This window comes from Sapajus apella, unplaced genomic scaffold (assembly GCF_009761245.1).
Source record: "Sapajus apella isolate SASKATOON/1434 unplaced genomic scaffold, GSC_monkey_1.0 scaffold42, whole genome shotgun sequence".
In the NCBI taxonomy this organism is placed as follows: Eukaryota; Metazoa; Chordata; class Mammalia; order Primates; family Cebidae; genus Sapajus; species Sapajus apella.
In genome coordinates this window covers 14,520,680-14,529,921 of record NW_022436982.1, presented here as the reverse complement: position 1 = coordinate 14,529,921, position 9,242 = coordinate 14,520,680, and the positions used below count along the sequence as shown (strand labels likewise).

General features: G+C 44.0%; 1 protein-coding gene across 2 annotated transcripts in view; it reads left to right on the top strand.

Annotated features, from left to right (window-relative positions):
• The first annotated feature begins 1,615 nt into the window (after positions 1-1,615).
• The window catches only part of DENND4C (DENN domain containing 4C), a 132,282-nt gene continuing 124,655 nt past the window's right edge, over positions 1,616-9,242 (top strand). For both annotated transcript variants that reach the window (XM_032300104.1, XM_032300103.1), the window contains exon 1: positions 1,616-2,013. The gene's annotated coding sequence lies outside the window, so the exon portion shown is untranslated. The remainder of the gene's footprint in view (positions 2,014-9,242) is intronic.

Here is a 9,242-nt window from a genome sequence, read left to right as displayed (position 1 = left end):
TTACTTTTTTTTTTTTGAGACGGAGTTTCACTCATGTTACCCAGGCTGGAGTGCAATGGCACGATCTCGGCTCACCGCAACCTCCGCCTCCTGGGTTCAGGCAATTCTCCTGCCTCAGCCTCCTGAGTAGCTGGGATTACAGGCACGCGCCACCATGCCCAGCTAATTTTTTGTATTTTTAGTAGAGACGGGGTTTCACCATGTTGACCAGGATGGTCTCGATCTCTTGACCTCGTGATCCACCCGCCTCGGCCTCCCAAAGTGCTGGGATTAGAGGCTTGAGCCACCGCGCCCGGCCACAGAAATTTATATTACTTTAAAACTGTAATTAACTTACACTTTGTGAAGGAAAGAAAGTAAGTCCACAAGTTAAATTTTGAAGTATTAGATCCTTTCACAAACTTCTGCTCTTCGGGTTGTCAATGTCAAAGATAGTTTTCGGGGGGCCCAAACTGGCTCCAAACTGTTATTAAATAAGTCTTATTTTTATTGCTGTGTATTTCTCCTGAAATCAATTCTCACTGCTTATGTGGTTAGAAAAATAGATTCTGCTATTGAATATAAAACTCAAATTATCCATGGATATGCAATAAACTTCACAAATAAATGGACAGCAGTGCATCTATGCCCCAGGTCTAATCTCATATTTTTATGCAAAAATACAGATTGAATAAGAAGAGTGTAATTCTCAGGAAAATGATCATCATGTATGTGGATACTCACCAGATATGCAAAAATCTTACCGGTTCTGATTTTGACCCATCACGGAATCTGTGAAGTCATTTGCCAAGTTGTTTTTCTAATTTTGCCAGAGATAAAAAGTTCTCAATATATTTCAAACCATTTCCTTTTTCCTAAATAACTAGTGATTGTTCTTTTTCATTTACTATGATAACTTAAAAACGCTGTCCAAAAATATCCTGCAAAATTTGCATTACAGCGAAATGACTCGGCCGGCGTCAGTGTGGATAATGAGGCTACACTTAGGAGGCGTGAGGGTGCTAATGATGCAAATGAAAATTTCTCCATTAGGAATTCCCATCCTCAAATCTGGGCCAAAGAAGCGACACCCACCTAGTGCGCCCAGAAACTCACAAGGGGTGCCGGAGCCAAGGGGCTTCGGGAAGCGTGAGCGTGCGTTCTCTCTGGGGTCCTGGAGCCCCCTACTCATGCGTGGGAATTCCAGTTCCCACCGTGGGAAGGAAATCTTCACTTACCTCCCGGCACTGTCTCCAGTGACCTTCAGCTACTCGGCATTACTTTTCCTGTCTTTGAAAACTCGGAGAGAAGCAGCCGCCACCTGCCTGAGTCCAAGGCAATAAACGCACATCACAGGCGAGTCTGAACCCCGCAGGAATGGGTGCACAGCGGCCTCCTGAGCCCTTTCTCTCCACCTCAGTTTCTGCACTCCCGGCCGCGAGAACGCGGAGGAGGGGCTTGGAAGCCCGCAGGTTTCAGACCCCTCGCCCCGTAGGGTCGCGCAGGGGTTGGGGAGAGAGGCGCGGTGGCCGCGGGGCCTCGGCCCTCCCCTGGGGCGGGGCGTGAGCGCCGCCCCGCCCCTTTCCCCCTTTTTCTGCCCCCACCCCGCCCTTTTCCCCCCGCCCCCGCAGGAGGAAAGGGAGAGGGAGGGGGAAAGGAAAGTGTGTTCTCTGGAAAGGGGCGGAAGGAGGGGAAGAAAAGGAAAACGGGAACGGAAACATGGCGGTCTGGTCTTGGGACGACCGCGCCGCAGGCAGCTCCTAGGCAACCCGCCGGCCGCACTGCCCTACGGCACAGAGCGCCGAGGCGCCCGTGCTGACCAGCGCTCCGGCCGTTACCCCCGGCTGCAGGCGGCGCCCCTCCGAAACCCAGCCCGCGAGGCGGCGCAGGCGCAGACCGGGGCGAGGCGGCGGCGGCCGCTGGAGCCAGTCTCCCGCCCTGCCCTGCAGAGCGCGCCCAGGCCGCGAAGCCGGCGCTTTCATGCTCCAGGAAGAAGCCGTGTCGCGGTAGCGCTGACTGAGGAGCGGGCGGCAGGTGAGGTTGCGGCGCGGGGCCTTTGGGGAAGGAAGCCTGCGTGGTGCCCTCGCGGGCCTGCGCTGGGAGGCTGGGAGGACGCCGGGCAGGTAGAGCCGGGAGCGCTGAGTTCCGAGTGGCCGGCCTACGGGGGGGTCGCCGAGGAGGCTGAGAGTGGCCGCGGCTGGAGTTCCCGGTCTAAATCTCTGCGGTTTCCGGGGGCGGGGAGTCCCCGGAGCCTGCGGGAAGCGGTCGGGGAAAGGCTGCTTCTGAAGAGCCTCCCCGCGCCGCCTCCCGGGCCCCTGAGAATCATTTGCGTTCTAGAGCGAGAGGTCTTGGCCCAGGTACCGCGGGCGCCGCCTGGGTTGGGGCCGGGGTGCGGAGGGAGCCGGATCGGGGTTTCCCAGAGGGGTTGAGGCCGAGAGTGCGGAGAGCTAGAGCCAGGGGTGGCGGGCTGTCTTGAGAGGGATTGGGGGACTGAGAAGTGCCAGGGACAACTGGGAGGAGGGAGACCTGGGCAGGTGTCGCCTGTGAGTTGAGGACGTTTTCTTCTCTGCTTTACGGTGCCTGACCCTCAGGGCTTCTTTGTGAGGGATGGTTTTTCGGAAGGCAGGGTCCTTTTAACTCTGGAGTAACTAAACAAATAAAACCAAGGAATGAACCCCTAGTACTGAGTCCTGTAAAGAGCTGTGACTTTTTTTTTTAAAGAATGCTGTCATGTCGTTTTTTTCCTCTCTTTTTCTGCTTCATAGACTTTTTTCCTCTCGAAGACCATCTTTTATCTGCACTAATAGGGAATGACCCAGTTTTTAAATAGTACCCCATCCTCCTCTCATTATCTATGTGTGTGTCACACGGGAAAATTTAGGGTGGTTACTGCAGTAACTTGCGCAAATGTGAAGGAAAGTGTCATTTCCAGTAGTGAACCCTCAGCTGTCTCTACCTGTGCCTCCGAGATACCGTCCAGCGTTGTAGCCTGAGAAATTGACCCACTGATCCTGCTTAATTGCGTGCAAACCGTTGTTGAGGCATTCTTCCCAGGCCCTAATTTACTTAGGAATAGGTTTTTCCTTCCTGTCTGAGTATAATGAGAGGGGAGAACGTTAGTGCTAAGGCGCTGAATTCTGGATAAATACTTGATTTGATGTGGTCGTGTGTATTACACTATCAGAAATGTAGAGCGTTGTATGATTTTTCTGTGTATCTGCGATAAGAGCAATATTACTTGCAAAAGGAAAATTTTATCTCTGAACATTAAAGGATACCTATTCTTGATCACCATAACCTTGAAAAAAAACCAGAAACCTCTGTATTTTCTGTACTGTCCTTTGTATTACTGTTAAAGAGTTGCTAAACTGCCTTCTTGCTGTGAGATTGGGAACTCAGCAGTGAACTTAGATTTGTTTTCATGAACATGATCTGCCTCTCATATAGGCGTGCTTTGACTTGTCTTGAAATTTTCAGTAATGGCAAAGGGTTTTCTGCCACTCAATCCACAGTTTCCTCCCCGTTGGTATCTCCGTTGACCATTTTGCAAAATAATTTTTTGAGTTTAGGGGTCTGATCTTTTGTGTAACCTATTTTAGTGAACTGATCATATTGCCTTAACTTTGGCCAGTAGTACCTCGTTCAGTGTACAGTACTACTATTTAGACTTACTGATTTGGATAATAGAAAAACTATGATGTTAGAAATGCTGACGCTGTATATTGGAGAAATTTTGAAGTTGTATACTGGAGTAGTAATTTAGTTCTGTATACTCTGTAAATGAGTGCATTCTTTTGTCGAGAGTAAATACAGTATTTTGTAGTATAAACTTAAGCTTTTAGCTGAAGAAATTGGCAGCATGGTTGGAATGTGGAGACTATTCTTAAAACGCAAATGTTTTAAATTACAAGGAACTGCAGTGGTGTGTAGGCTGTAACAATTCCTGGTGCCAAATTTGGGAGATTATTTGGTTGAGGTGCTTTCTCTAAAGAAACATATTAAGTTTCTGCAATAAAAGCGAATTTGTAGCTATACACAAGGGATTTTACATTATAAATAATAACTCAATAAGACACCTTTCTTTGCTCTTTGTGTATCTGCCAGTTAAGACCAAAACATCTCATATTTTCATTGGAGTTTCCTGCCAAAACAAATATTGGTTTTGCATTGGCTTTGCTGCTCAGTTTGAAAGCTGGGGGAGTCCTTCAGAGCCTATTCTGGTTCTGGAGGCTACCTGATTAAAAAAAAAAAATTGAAAGCTAGGTTTTAGTCATAAGTTTGCAGCTTAAGTACAGGTTGTAAAATAAAAAAGAAAGTTGCTGAGTCAGTGGCAGGTTGTTTCGTTTGTTCTTTTTGATTTGCAAAACAGAATTTCTGTCATAGTTTGAATTTCCAATATAATGTGGTTGCTGAATAGTAAGGGCAAATAAGCTTTTATAATCGAATTAAAATGTTTATTTTCTTTATACTGGTGCCACAGATTGTCAGTTTGACCGATAGACTTTTGGTAAAGGGATGCCTTGTTGGAATTGAAAATTCTTTTTTTTTTTTTTTAGATGGAGTCTCACTCTGTAGCACAGGCTGGAGTGCAGTGGCACAATCTCAGCTCACTGCAACCTCCACCTCCCAGGTCCCAGTTCAAGCAATTCTCCTGCCTCAGCCTCCTGAGTATCTGGGATTACAGGCATGCACCACCATGCCCAGCTAATTTTTGTATTTTTGGTAGAGACGGGGTTTCATCATGTTGACCATGCTGGTCTTGAACTCCTGACCTCGTAATCTGCCTGCCTTGGCCTCCCAAAGTGCTGGGATCACAGGCATAAGCCTTTGCATCTGGCTGGGAAATTCCTTTTTAAAATTTAAAATTTGGAGAAAGCATTTCACATAGTAAGTACAGCTATTGTAAAACAATAATTCTTTAGCCTCAGATTGTAGGATATTCCAAATTAGGTAGTTTTATTATTTGAAATTTAAAACTTAGTATTTTGTGGGAAAAAGTTAGTTTAAAGCTTTAAAACATTTTTTTTTTAATTTCTCTTTCTTTTGTGCACAATTTCAGAGAAAAGATTTTTTTTTTTTTTTTTTTTTTGGAGACGGAGTTTCGCTCTTGTTAACCAGGCTGGAGTGCAATGGCGCGATCTCGGCTCACCGCAACCTCCACCTCCTGGGTTCAGGCAATTCTCCTGCCTCAGCCTCCTGAGTAGCTGGGATTACAGGCACGAGCCACCATGTCCAGCTGATTTTTTGTAGTTTTAGTAGAGATGGGGTTTCACCGTGTTGACCAGGATGGTCTCGATCTCTTGACCTCGTGATCCACCCGCCTCGGCCTCCCAAAGTGCTGGGATTACAGGCGTGAGCCACCGCACCCGGCCAGAGAAAAGATTTAAAACATTTTCTACATGTGTAAGTGTGTGAATGTAATAGAGCTTAATATGGAATTTGAAAACTTCTTTTTTTGAGACAGATTCTCATTCTGTCACTCAAGCTGGAGTGCCGTGGTGTGATCTTGGCTCACTGCAACCTCTGCCTCCCAGATTCAGGCGATTCTTCTGCCTCAGCCTCCCGAGTAGCTGGGATTGCAGGCGCCCACCACCACACCTGGCTAAATTTTAAATTTTTAGTAGGGAAGTGGTTTCTTTATGTTGGCCAGGCTGGCCTTGAACTCCTGATGATGTGATCCACCTGCCTAGGCCTCCCAAAATGCTGGGGTTTCAGGCTTGAGCTACTATATCCAGCCTTTGAAACTTTTAATTGAAAAAAATGTAACATAATTAAAAGAAATTTAAAAGAAAACTTTTAAATTACACTTGCTGATCTAACACTTATATTTTCTGTACTTTAATCCTGTTATACTTCTATAATATAGTAGTATAATATTCTAATCCTATCTGTGCTTGTGTATAATTCTATGATTAGTGTTGATATAATTGTCTTTCGATTTAACATGCTTTCTGTGGTGCCACATAACTGTTATTTTATGGCTTCTAGTAGTCCAGAGTTTTATTTACTGTCTCAGTTTATTTAACCACTTCCATATCTTAACATTTTAGTAATTCCACTTTTTTACTCTATTTTTTTTTTTTTTGACAGGGTCTCACTTTGTCACCCAGGCTAGGGTGCAGTGGCACGATCTCAGCTTATTGCAGCCTCTACCTCCCGGGTTCAAGTGATCCTCCTGCGTTAGCCCTATAGTAGCTGGGACTACAGGTGTGTGTGCGTGTGTGTGTGTCACCACACCTGGCTAACTTTTTGTGTTTTTTGTGGAGACGGGGTTTCGCCATATTGCCCACGCTGGTCTTGGACTCCTAAGCTCAAGTGATCTACCCACCTCAGCCTCTCAAAATGCTAGGATTACAGGCGTGAGCCACCATGCTGGCCCATACTTTTTTACCCTTAAAATAATGCTATGATAAAATTGTTTTGCTAATGTGATGGTCCATGGGTCTATGCCAAATTACTTTTTGAAGTTTTGGGAAAGTCATCTTTCTTTGAATTATTTTCTTTGCAGTAGATTATTAGGGCTGCTGCAATTGAGAAGTGAATTGAAACAAGGTGAAAGACTGTAGATGTGCATGTATCACTTAAATTCATTGAGTAGGAATCAAAATATATATTCATAATTCTCCTGTTAATGACATGATCCAAATTTGTGTACATTAACTTTTATAAGATAAAAAGTCATGTAGTTCTTATATTTCAGTAATTTTGTGGGGCTTAAATGTTTCTAAGTGTTTTTCGTATCAAGCAAACCTAATGTCTACAAATCAAATCCAGATTTATTATCTGTTGGCTTATAGAAGAGTCATCTTATATATCTTGGTAATGTTTTAGTTTGTCTTTGTAATATTTAACGGTTGTCCTCGAATCGAGTTTTTTCTTCGATATATTTTTCTTTTCTTATTTTATTAGCTGGGAGATATTCTCATCTGAGAATCTAGCTTTTTATTTTGTATGTACAGTTCATTTATCTCTTAATTTAAGGATTCTTAGATCCTAAAAGCAGAAACGTTATAAATCTGTTTTTTAATTGTGGAAAGGAGGAGCTGTTAAAGAGGTGCTTTTGTATTTGCTAGGAATAATAAATAATAAAGAATGATATAAAAAGGTGACTAGTAAGGTCTAATAGGTTAAACAGTCCTATAAATAAGCACCATAACTACAACACAACAAATATAGAATGGAGCAAAATATGCTGCAGGAACAGAGGGAGACACCTGTGTGGTGTGGATTAGAGAAGGTTTACATAGAAGACATCTGATTAAAAACTTACACATTGCTCTAAGAAGGCACGAAATAATGAAAAAATGTGATGAAGCTTATTAAAATGCAAGTAATTCAGAGGGAGTGGGTACCAAGCTGGAGAGTAAGTAGAGGTTATGTCATGAAGGGTCTTTCAGTCAAGTAAGGAGCCACTGGCAGATTTTAAGCTGTTAAATATCTTTGGCTCCATTATGAAGGAGGGAATTGAGAGAGCAGTTTGAGTGAGGCTGCAGGTTCATCATCTAGAAAATCTTGAAGACACCTAGGCATGAATTGAGAACAGCGGTGGTAGGGATAGAAAAAAATAGACTTGAGAACTGTTACATAATGCAGATATTTCCTGTGGTCCACAAGCCATATCACTTTAGCCTTATCTTCTTGCCCGCTGTGTACCTGTCACACCAGCCTACTTTCAAATTCTTTCCCTCAGAGCCTTTGCATATATACTGTTCCATTTGTGTGCTACTTTTTCTAAAAGATCTTTTCTGGTTCCTAATCACACTATCTAGTTAGGGAGATGAGTTATTATCTATTCCATTATCTTGCCATTTTAGTCTGTAGAATTTCTTTCTTTTTCTTCTTTTTTCACATTTGTTCCTCTTATTAATTGGGCAGTTATAGGTGATTTGACTTTTTTTTTGAGATGGAGGCTCGCTCTGTTGCCCACGCTGGAGTGCAGTGGTGTGATCTCAGCTCACTGCAGCCTCTGCCTCCTAGGTTCAAGCAGTTCTCTGCCTCAGCCTCCCAAGTAGCTGGGATTATAGGTGCGTGCCACCACGCCTGACTAGTTTTTGTATTTTTAGTAGAGACTGGGTTTCATCATCTTGGCCAGGCTGGCCTTGAACTCCTGACCTCGTGACCCACCTGCCTTGGCCTCCCAAAGTTCTGGGATTACAGACGTGAGCCACTGCGCCCGGCCTGACTTTTTTTTTTGAGATGGAGTTTTGTTCTTGTTGCCCAGGCTGGAATGCAGTGGCCTGATCTCGGCTCACTGCAACCACCATCTCCCAGGCTTAAGTGATTCTCCTGCCTCAGTCTCCTTGGTAGCTGGGATTATAGGCGCCCACCACCATGCCCAGCTAATTTTTGTGTTTTTAGTAGAGATGGGGTTTCACCGTGTTGGCCAGGCTGCTCTTGGTCTTGAACTCTTGACCTCAGGTAATCCACTCACCTTGTCCTCCAACTTTTTAATTTTTTGTTTAAGTTTGGGTTTGTTTCTGGTTTCTTCTGTCTCATTGGTCTGTATGTCTATCCTTATACCAATACTACTTATTACTTTAACTATTTCATTTTTTCTTTTTAATTTTTTTTCTTTGAGATGGAGTTTTGCCTTTGTCACCCAGGTGGTGCTATCTTGACTCACTGCAACCTCCACCCCCGGGGTTCAATCGATTCTCCTGCCTCAGCTTCCCAAGTAGCTGGGATTACCTGCTACCATGCCCAGATAATTTTTGTGTTTTTAGTAGAAATGGGATTTTAGCGTGTTGGCCAGGCTGGTCTTGAACTCCTGATCTCAGGTGATCCACCTGCCTTGGCCTCCTAATGTGCTGAGATTATAGGTGTGAGCCACTGTGCCCGGCTCTTTTTAATTTTTTAAAGAGTTGGGGTCTTGCTATGTTGTCCAGGCCCTTCATCTCTTAGGCTTATGGGATCCTCTTTCCTCAGCTTCCCAAGTAGTTGGGACTACAGATGTGCAACCTCTGTGCTCAGCTTTTTACTATTTCTTTATAGTAAGCCTTGCAGTCAGATAGTGTGTCCACCAACATTGTCTTTTTTTCAAACTTGTTTTGCATTTTTATACAGAATGTAGATATACTTGTGGAAAATAGAAAATGAATTTACATTTGCATTTTCATATAAATTATAGAATCATCTTGTCAATTTCTACAAAAAGCTTCATGGTGAAATTGACATCTTGATAATACTGACTCTTCTGATCCGTTAACATAGCACATCTCTTCATTTATTTAGGACTCTGATTTTCCCAGTACTGCTTTTCTTTT